At 49.0% G+C, this 10,875-nt stretch overlaps 1 long non-coding RNA gene across 1 annotated transcript in view; it reads left to right on the top strand.

The window, feature by feature from the left end:
• The window catches only part of LOC141549256 (uncharacterized), a 76,643-nt gene extending 67,086 nt beyond the window's left edge, over nt 1-9,557 (top strand). Inside the window, exons 3-5 of the long non-coding RNA XR_012484299.1 lie at nt 6,981-7,037; nt 8,457-8,625; nt 9,378-9,557. This is a non-coding gene — a long non-coding RNA (uncharacterized LOC141549256). The remainder of the gene's footprint in view (nt 1-6,980; nt 7,038-8,456; nt 8,626-9,377) is intronic.
• The last annotated feature ends 1,318 nt before the right edge of the window (nt 9,558-10,875 follow it).

Raw genomic sequence — 10,875 nt, 5'->3', positions numbered from 1 at the left:
TTTCTTCTTCTTTAAAAAAAATTACATTTTTTCCATCATTTCCTACTGAAGCCATTTTCTGTCTTAATAGTCCATATAATATTATTTCCCAGGATTCTCTCTTTGTTCTTCATGCCTTATTTCTGAATTATTGCCAGGTCCTGTCAATTTATGTACATAGTATGTCTCATACAAACCCCCTTTGCACACTGCCATCACCCTAGTACTGGTCCTCAAAAACTCATGCCTGGACTAATGCAAAAGACTTCTGCTTGGTCTTCCTGTCCAAAAACATCCTTGTATTTCATAGTCCAATCCTTCTTCCAATCAGCTTTTAAAGCATTCTTCCTAAAACTCATATGTGACCATAACAGTCCTCCGTCTATTAACTCCATGGATCCCAATTATCTCCCGGATCAAGTAAAAAAGTCCTCTATTTGATTCATAAAAATCCTTCAAGTCTTGGTTGGTCCTCTTTTTTTTTATTAATAATTTTTTATTATATATATATTTTTATAATATTATCCCTTGTATTCATTTTTCCAAATTATCCCCCCTTCCCTCTAGTCCCTCCCCCGATGACAGGCAATCAGACTGGAGCGTTTTGAATAAATGAATGAATAAAGCATTTATTAAGTGATTCCTAAGTGCCAGACCCCTGGGATAGATAGCTACGAATGGAAAAGTATCCTAGTTCCAGTGAACTCCCTAACAGGAGAGACAACTCCTAAGGAAGGTTTCTGCTGCAAGTCTGTTGGAAATAAACGTCCCAGCATCCTCGGGGTAACCATAAAACAGTGATCAAGCCTTCTTCGATGTTACTTTCCCATTGTTTGGATTGGTGAGCCACTGGACAGTGCCAAGAACTTGTGGACAGAAACCCTTTTTGGGGGGCAAGAAGTATGTTTGTTTACTCTGGGCTCAGCCCAGCGTTTGCCTCTAGGAGCACTTCCTAAATGCTTGCCAGCTGATCGCTTGCCGAATCTTCCTCTGAACTTTTGGGCATCGGTTCTCTTAAGACCTGAGGCTCCACCTCCAATTGTTGTTGCTCCAGGATGGCCTGCTGGATCTCTGTCATTTCTGCCCAAGCAATCAGTTTCCATTATCTTTTTTGATCGATTGTTTTATCGATTGTTTTATCGATTTCTAGACTTAAGAAACGGATGGAGAAAATGTTAATAATACAGATTAAACTTAAAAGTGTATCACATATACATTTTTTTCTCCAGAAGCCAGTTGTTAACCATTTATTAGTCCATCTCAGCCCATAAAACAATGAGAAGTATACATTGGCTCCAATTAAAATGCAATCTATTATTAATGATGATTTATATATAAGAATTGTTAGGAAAGACAACATCAGGGATGTATATTAATGGTGATGAAGTCAAGCCATACTGCATAAGCTTAATAAAAGATGTCTTTTTCTTGTTCGAAGCATTAATAGCATGCAGTTACGTGGCATAGTAGGCAGAGTTCCAGGTCTAGAATCAGGAAGACTCATCTTCCTGAGTTAGATCCAGTCTCAGACGCTTACTAGCTGTGTGACCCTGAGCAAGTCACTTAACACAATCAGTTTCCAATATCACCCAGAATGAAATTCGTAAGAGAATTCCCCTTGCTGCTTCTTCCAACGTCGGCCAGTAAGACGATCGCTGAATTCCCATCCTTTCCACCGAGTGAAGGCCCCCATCACTAGTGTCCCCTGACTGCTTCAAGCTTTGTGGACTTTGAGCTCCTGGGGTATTTCCTCCTCCTGTAAAACACTCTCCCCATAAGATCTCTTGCTGCTGCTGCTTTCATAAACAGCTGACAGGTGGGTGGTGCTTGTAAGTTTTATAAAGCGCTTTTCACTTGATCCTCCCTAATACTCCTGTGTGAGATGGGTGCTAATACTATTCCCATTTTCTGGATGGAGAAACTGAGACTTCCCAGAGCAGAAATGGCTTGCCTAGGACCCCCCAGGGCCCTGACGAGCGTCAGCCCGCGTTGGGATTGGTGATTCAAAGCCCAGCCAGAGCTGTGCTGACTGCCCACTGCCAGGGACCCTCGCCCAAAAACTCCCCATGGGATTCCCCGCCCCCTCACAGCACTACGTCTCCTCCACAGACAATCCCACTCCACCTTGCTTTCGGCAGTCTCTCCTGTGCCTTTTGAGCGAGGTTCTGGTCCACAAGCCCCTTCCATTGTCCCTCGTGACCCCTGTGACAGTCCCAGCAGCCTCTAGCAGGTCGGATTCTTTATTCCCCGGACTTGGCCAACGGGCACAAAGACAATGAATGTTACTCTTCCCAGATCTCAAGCCCCATAATGTATGTAAAGTGCTTTGCCCACCGTAAAGCACTATAGAAATGCCTGTGATTGTGTTTATTATGTCCTCCCACCTACCACTCTCTGTGGTGTCTGGCTTAGCAGTTGTATGTGGACAGTTTCTTTGCCCTCCCCCCTCCCCCCTCCATTTTCAATTTAAATCCTGGCTATTGTGCAGAGGGCCAGCCCTTTCACTTTTTCCTTTAGCAAGGAGACCAACCTACATTTTGTACATGGAGTTGTTAATTAGCACTAGAAGAAGCTCACGTGGTGCGAGATCTCAGCGGGGCATAGGAACATTCCCCCCCCCCATTTCCCCCACCCCCCCCCCGTACCTGCAGAAACTAAATCCTTGTTCCCTTTGGCTCCTGGTCCAAAATTTCCCGGCTGCCTTGGTTACACCTGTGGGCCACAGGAGCCCTGCCTCTGGCTTCTCAGAGAGCAGCCCCCCTTCACATAGTAGTCATCCAGAGCCATTCTGTGGGTGAAGGCCCAGACGCCCAGCTTCCGGCCACTCCTCAGATTTTTCCTTTTCCCTTTACCTCCTTCTTCCACCTGTAGTGAGACCCAAGCTCCTGGGCCCATCCTCCATCTCTCGCAGTCTAGGGCCTTGCGTGGCAGTAGCGCCTCAGAGGCTCTCGTGCAGGACTTTCTGGCGGAGGAGAAGAGCCTTTGGCACGGCCCAGACGAGGGTGAGCCGCGTAGCCGGGTGACCAACCTCCACAGGGAATGGATGGCAGCCTTCCTCTTCTCTCTCTGCTTTCGGGTCCCCCTCCCTGACCCTGAGGAAGGTGATTGGCCACCGATTCCCAGGCATGGGCATGAGGCTCTCGTTCCCATAGACAGAAACCAGCTGCCCTGCCAGGTCAGTCGGCCACTTGAGAGTGCCACAACCTATCTCCTGATGCCCAGAGAATGGCGCCCAGGCTCCCCGCCCCCTAATGGACTCCTTCCATTGCCTCCTCGTGGTCTGGCAGATGCTTGGAGAGAAAAGGGAGCCACATCATCTTCCCCTTTCCGAGTCTTTACATCCATCCCTGAGATGATTTTGGAGGGAAATTCCATGCAAAGTTCTTAGGCGAGTTAGACTCTCAAGCCTATTGTGGCGTAGCTTGGGCCTGCCCGCCAGTTGGCAGGAGTGGGGCCCAAGTGCCAGAGAATGCAAACATCAGAGTGATTAAATGCACCTGTGGAGCCTAATTGAGGACCTGAATGAGAGAAAAGAAAATGAATTGATTTTCTGCGGGGCCAGAAAAACAATCATCGAGGACCTAAATAATAGGCTTTGAAGGCCTCCAAAGGAGGAATGGCCAGCCTACGGTGACACTGTACAGAGGAACCAGCCTGGAAGAGGGGGCAGGGGTGGGGGCAAAGGCTTTTGTTTCTCTTATCATTTTTGCAACTTTAAAGTCATTATTTAATAAATGCACTTCAAAAAAAAAAGTCCCTGGAGCGAAGAAGAGTCCCATGTGGAGGCAGGTTTCCAGCCCCCATCTCCGGAGGTGCAGGGCCAAGTCTTTGTTGAGTGCGTGAAGGATGGACTCGCCCCTCTTCCCTCTTCCCTGCTCCCACTCCACCCCATCAGAGCTAGAAGAGGTTCGGGAAGGATTCGACCTCACCACTCTGGGGTTTGTTTAGTCCGGCAGAGTCAGCCTCCAGGATAACGCCATGGGAGAGCCCTCCACCACTGGTTGACGGCTTGCTGGAGATACTGTGGAGAAGGTGCTTGGACCGGTTTTAGTAACTCCCTTCCAGCTCTTCAGTTCTGTCCTCCATAAAGGTTCCTTTGAGTCCCAGATGCCTATCCATGTACATGACTGCAGAGAGAATCCACTATCCACGGGTGCACATATAGAAAGACTGAGGCAGAGAGAGGAAGGAATAGGAGGAAGAGGAGAGAAGGAGGAGGAGGAGGAGGAGGGAGGAGGAAGAGGAGGAAGAATGGAAGAGAAGGAGGGGAAGAAAAGAAGAAGACAAATGGAGGAGGAAGAGAAGAGAAGGAGAAGAAGAATGGAGCAGGAAGAGAGGAGGAGAAGGAAGAAGAGGAAGAGAATATTCCAGGCAGGAGGAACTTTGTGAATAAAGAAATGGAGGTGGGGAGACAGAAAATAGGGAGCATGAAAGGATGAGTCCAGATGGGGAGCTGAGGTGGGCAGATCCTGGAAAGTCAGCCAAAAGGACACACTAACCACTTTGCATCAGAGGAGCGATATGGTCTCATGAGTACCTACCAAAGAGTATTGTTTCAGTCATCTGGAGAGAGTGAAGGCAAGAGTCAAAATGTGAGCAACATGGCAGGAGTTTCTGCAAGCACACTGGATCTCTTGGTCTTCTTTCTCAATAGCTATTGTCAGTAATAACTGTCAGTCATTTCTCTGTGTCTATCTAAACTCATGTGTGTTGTGACCAGGACGGAATCCCTGCCTTTAAGGACTGTGGCCTCCCTGGGGAAACTGAGGCATGCAAGTAAGGCAAAACTGGAGAATAGCATATGATCCAGGGCAAGATGGGGTGGTGTGAACTCTGAGAGACGTCTGAATTCAGAGGAGGGAAGGGATGGAAAGAAGTGGACTGGGGTATTCACTTGCAGTTGAATGCATTAGTAAATTTCCATCGAATTATCTAGGAATCAATGAGCTGTAGGTCCAGCAGGTCCAACATACGCTGGCTTTGGGCACGTTCTCAGTGGACTTGGGTGGTGCTATCATGCAAAAGAGGGTGGACTGGGTTGCAGTGGGAGGGTAGCCCACTCTTTGAGCCTCGGTTTCCTTCTCTGGAAATGAGCCTCTTAATCTTTCAGACAGCTGCTACCTACTACTGCCTTTTCCTCCAGGAGAGAGACAGAGACTAAGAGAAAGAGACACAGTGATAGAGACAGATGTGGCAGAAAGCTGGATGTAGCAGGAAAGCCCTGAACCTCACTTACGGCATGAATTTTGCCATCACACACACATTCCCAACCCAGATCAAAAGGAACTGTTAATGGAGATTGTTTTCTGTTGGAGTTTGTTCATCGTTTCCCAAAAGGAACCTAAGAAACCTGAGGAAGGCTGCATGCTTCCTCCCTTGCCCTGAACACCTTGTGTTTGTGCCATTCCTTCCCCCTTGCTGATGTGAATTGAGTTCAGTCAGCTGAAGTTCATTCAACTTCTTCCTTCTCCTCCTCTCTTCCTGCTCCATTCTTCTTCTCCTTCTCTTCTCTTCCTCCTCCATTTGTCTTCTTCTTTTCTTCCTCCTCCTCCTCCTCCTCCTCCTCCTCCTCCTCCTCCTCCTCCTCCTCCTCCTCCTCCTCTTCCTTCCTCTCTCTGCCTCAGTCTTTCTATATGTATTTGGTCTCCATCTCCTCTCTGTTTCTCTCCCTTCTCCCTCTCCTCTTCCTTCCTCTCTTTGTCTCTCTGTCTCTGTCTCTGTCTCTCCTTACACACACACACACACACACACACACACACACACACACACATACTCTGAGCAATTCCCTCCCCTCCCCTCCTCTGGCCATGGATTTCCTCCCCAGTCAAATGACCTTAGCAAGGCCTTCCAGCCCTGGGACCTCAAACACACAACCAGGAACAGTGAGGAGCCAATACCGAATGTCTTCAGTGCCTCGGGTGAGATTCCAACCCAGATTGAGGAAGCTGGAAAGAAAGCAGGCGGCTTTTTCCGCCAGCTGGCTTTTGAAGGATGGCTCAGATTGTGACCTGTCCACGTGGAGAGGAGAGCATTCTGGGCAGCGGGAAGCGTAGGAAGGAAGGCAAGCAGCAGTGAGCCCTGGGCAGGCTCATCGGACGGTCCAGCTCAGCCGCAGCCCACAGCACATAAAGAGGAATCAAAGCTGGGCTGGAATGGCAAATTTAGGCTAGGTAAGAAAAGCCTTGAGTGCGGGGCTGGGAATGGAGGACTCAGTAGTGTGGAAATTGGGGCACCATGGCAGGTTCCGGAGAGCAAGGATTAACCTGCTCAGAGCTGGACCAGCACGTAAAATGGGGATGCTCCATTTGCACATCCTACTTTGGGGAGCTCCCTGTGGCCAATGCTCTTCGTAAACCTTCGGACAACTGTAGCTGTGACACGGCCTCGAATCCTTCTCAGAGCTGAGGTTTGATGGGTGTGGGGACTCCCTCCAAGCAGACCCCAGCCCCCAAGCCAGAGAACTCTCAGCTCCTGGTGGGATCAAAGGAAGAACAAAAGTCGGAGGCATTTGAAAAGTGACTGTTTCTGGGAGCCAAAGCTTCTTCACCTTGGAGCTCATGTGCTGAGGAGACTCCCCTCCCTAAGCTCAGAGGTTCCAGCTTGGAGTCTCAACTTGGACTCTACTGGCAGAAACCCAAGAATTCTGGCTCTCCCCCCACACCCCAGGGAAGCACCGGAGAGCTGCTATCATCACTACTTGGCAGTGTAGGGGCTGAGGTTTGGGGAGACAGCAACAACCCAATTGTGTAATGAGCAGTTCTGATGGAGGTGGTTCAACAGAGACTGCGGATGGAGAGCCATCTGCATCCAGAGAAGGGGGCACTGTGGGCACCGAGGGTGGATCACAACGTAGCATTCTCACTCTTTCTGTTGTTTGCATTTTGTTTTCTTGCTCTTTTTTCCCCTTGTTGATCTGATTTTCTTGTACAGGGTGATGACTGTGGAAATATGGAAGGGAGACTGGCACACGTTTAACCTATATCAAATTATTTGCCGTCTAGGGGACGGAAAGTGGAAGAAGGAAGGGAGAAAATTTTGGAACACCAGGTTTTACAAGGGTGAGTGGTGAAAATTATCTTTGCATGTATTATGAAAATAAAAAGCACTTATTTAAAAAAGAAAATAAAAACCAAAAAATATTCATTAAAATAAATACATTTGAGAGAGAGAGAGAGAGAAAGAGAGAGACAGAGACAGAGAGACAGACAGAGACAGAGAGAGAGACAGACAGAGAGAGAGAAAGAGAGAGAGAGACAGAGAAAGAAAGAGACAGACAGACAGACAGACAGAGAGACAGAGAGAGAGACAGAGACAGACAGAGAGAGAGAGAGAGAGAAACAGACAGAGACAGAGAGAGACACAGAGAGACAGAGAGAGGACCCTTTGGGAACAGGAGCTGACTTTGGCTTTAGGGTTTGCTATATTGACAATTTCCTCCTTAGCCAAGGACAGGAAGAGAACTTTAGGAAGGGACCAGGAAGCAATCTTTAATCTCCCAGATGCCTCTTCTGTAGGGGTTTACATTCTTCTTTCCCCCAAGGAGACTGGCTCGATGTCACCTTTTGCTTCGCCCCTGCAGAAACCCTCATCTCTGGCTTTGCACCCACAGACTTGAAGAGGAAGCTTGTAAACTCAGAGTATCTATCTCAGATTGAAGGCAGTTCTCTCTCCTTCACAGAGAAGGTGATGCTTCATAGAACAGTGAACCTCGATTCTGATGGCACAGGAGGTTTTCCTGGAATCCCAATGCTGTGTTCCTGTGAAGGCGGGGAGGAAATTCTGGCTACGGGGGGGACTTGTGGAAGGAAGTGACTCCTAGAAAGCTTCCCCACAACACTCCAAATGGCAGCTGGCTTCCTGGGTTAGGCACTTACCCAAATACCCTAATTTCTGTAGTATTAAGTCCTTACTCTCCAGCCTGGCATTCAAGGCCTTTCCTAACCTAGGCCAAACTTGTTGTTCTAACCTTGATCCAACTCCCCTTTATATACCCTGGGCTTTAACCAAGTTGGACCAAAGGGCAGTCACCTCCAAAGGAAGAGATAGAGGGCCGGTATGGGAGGAGAGAAGACAATGTTGTTAAGATAAAATTGTTCTATTGTTTTCAAAGGATAAAAATACTTTTTATAAATATTTTCGATGGAGTCGAGAGTGAATAGCTCTGATTTTTTAAGGCAAAGTCCGTTTAGGGGCCAGAGAAGCTTATGTGCGGCCATTGTCACTGATGAGTTCAGCCAGTTGGTTCTGAGCGGCTGGGCCACTGAGGCAGGCCTGGGGAATTGAGGAATGTTGGAGGGGGCGGCCGATCCAGTTCAGCAAGGAAAAGAAATCATGTGTGTTTTTCAAATTTGTTACGTCCTTTTCTTTTTTTCAATCAAATGTTTGAAAATGATCCTCTCCATCCAGTTTTCTTCATTATGGACTGGCTCGCGCAGCAGCTGCTTCTAATACTTCCTCCCTAACTGACTTTCCAGCAGCAGCCGCAGTACCCTGCCACCCAGGTCTCCAAGTAGCTCCTCAAGAAATGCTGCTTCCCCAAGGCCAGGGACGCTCAGGCGCCATACCCGCCCTGCCCTCAGCTCGGAGCTGGCCCTCCTGGAGTGCCGTGGACCGCCGACTTTGCCCGGGATGCCTTCTCAAATCTGGGTAAGATTGCAGTCACTGGAGGGGAATCCCACAGTTGGGAGGCTGAGCTCTGCCCCTCTACTTCCTCCCCACCAGCGGCAAGCTCTCAATCATTTGAAGCGCCTAAAAAGGAAGGCGAGTAGAGGAGAAGGCCATTCCGAGCTAAGGAGAGAGCGATGGCCAGAGGCCCCCGGCACGCTTGTGCACATCCCATGCTCCTGTTGGGAGTCGGGAGGAAAAGGACGGGCTGAGGAACTCAGAGGCTGTTCCTGCTGCCTTGCTGTCGTCTCAGTATTATGATTCTGACGGATGTGGCGAAGGGTTATCCTTGGGGACAACCCAAATGTGGCCACTGGATTTGGGACCGGACTTTTGGACAGAGTAGGTAAAGGCAGGGGATAAGAAAGGGGAGAGGGGTTCAGGCAGATATTCCAACCACCCTGGGGCTTCATGTGTCCACACTGGCTTCAGCCATGCAGATTGTGAATCTCCCCTACACAAGCACGCTTGGACACATGTCTGCACATACGTGTTTGCTCACACACGGTCATGCATACATTTGCACATACGTGTACTGTTCACACACACGCATGCACTCCGCATGACTGTTAATCATGGACTACTCTTGTCCATGACTTCTCATAAATTCCCCCCACATCCCGCTGGGGGGCCTCCTCCATTCCTCCCGATACTGCAGATCTCAGTGACCGCCGGTTTTCCGCTCCCATCGTCATGTGCGAGGAACCACTAAAGCCGTGGAATATTCCCTGCAGGTCAGCTCGTTGAAGATAGCCGAGCCGCAGACCCTGACACGCTTGGGACGCAGCCTTGACCTCAAGATCTGCCTTTCCCTTTGTCCGGGACGGATCACGCCCCACTGCCGCAGTCTAAGTCAGATGTGCTTTTTGCTCCCGTTCTCCCACTCCTCTTGTACCCTGGAATGAGGAAGACTGTTACCTTGTGGCAAAGTAAGTGCCTGAACAGAGCCTGGGAGGCTCGAGACAAAGGCGAACTCTAACCTTGAATGTAAATAGTTTAGATTTCTTTGTTTTTAATTGTTTCCAAAAATGGGAAATAGAAAGTTCTCTTGCAACTGTTGGAAGATAAAACAATTCTTAGCTATTTAACAAGTAGCTGTTGCAGAAGACAAATAATCTGGCCCTGTTCACTCTTATCTGGGCTTCTGATAGCAAAATAAGGAGCAAACTCATCTTCCAGGCCCGAGAACTTTTATTAGGGACTTGAAAAATGTGGAAAGAAACAGGTTTGCATATGGAGGAAGAGAGAGAAAGAGACAGACACAGAGACAAATGGAAAGCTAGACAGCGACAGAGAAACACAGGTAGATGTACTTGTCGATGACCTAGGGGCAGGGTTCTTCCATTCCTCTAGTGCATCCAATGGCCAGAAGTAGCCCCCTGTCTCATCCTTGTCCCCTCAGAACTGGATATGATCTAGATTCACAGAAGGTCAGAGGTACCTTGGAAAGCCTCTACTCCAACTCCCTGACTGGAGTGACAGGAAGCTTGAGCTTGAACCCAGATTTCTAGCTTCCTGGCCCACAAGACAGGGAACCGGTGTTATTCCCAAAGGACGTAGTCACAGAACCCGCTATTGCAAGCAATGGGAGTGGGAAAGACCTCAGACACATTCTAGTGTCCCTTCTGCTCTAGCTGTGGAAGGAGGCCCGTTGAAGAACCATGGCCAAATAAAGCTTGGGGCGCCCCTGCCTGGGCCCAGCTTGGCCTCCCAATGTCTCCTTCTCCCAATTTCACCTCATGTTACCTGCCTCGCACAGGGCAGGGTGGTAGGGCTCAAAAATGAAAGTGGGTGCAGAGTGCTTTGGGAGCTGCCAAGGGTCCTGGAGGGAGGCCAGGGATTCTTCTGGCCCACGTGGAACATTGGGGTCAGCAGGAGACGAAGGAGGTGACTCGAGGATGGGGGGGCTTGTGGAAGGTTGGTTCTTAGACCCAATCTAGAGCTGCTCCCCAAGCCTGCTCTGAATTGTTAGGGTCACAGGCAGCCTTTCCAGTGTGGGCAGCACCTGCTCCAGAGTGCTGAAGTCAAAAGATCTGGGTTCAAATCCATGCCTTAGTTAACTGACCATGGCTAAATGTCTCTTATGCTCTCACCCAATGAGATCTTTGCTCTCCGATCGTATTTGATGGGGGAGGGGGGTGGGGGGATCAGCTCTCTGCTCCTCAACTTCCTCCTCTGTAAAATGGGCATGATTCTCGGACTCCCTATAAAGTGTAGAGGATCAGGAGGAGG

This window comes from Sminthopsis crassicaudata, chromosome X, assembly GCF_048593235.1.
Source record: "Sminthopsis crassicaudata isolate SCR6 chromosome X, ASM4859323v1, whole genome shotgun sequence".
NCBI lineage: Eukaryota > Metazoa > Chordata > Mammalia > Dasyuromorphia > Dasyuridae > Sminthopsis > Sminthopsis crassicaudata.
The sequence above is the reverse complement of the archived record's forward strand: the minus strand, read 5'-3'. Positions and strand labels throughout refer to the sequence as shown.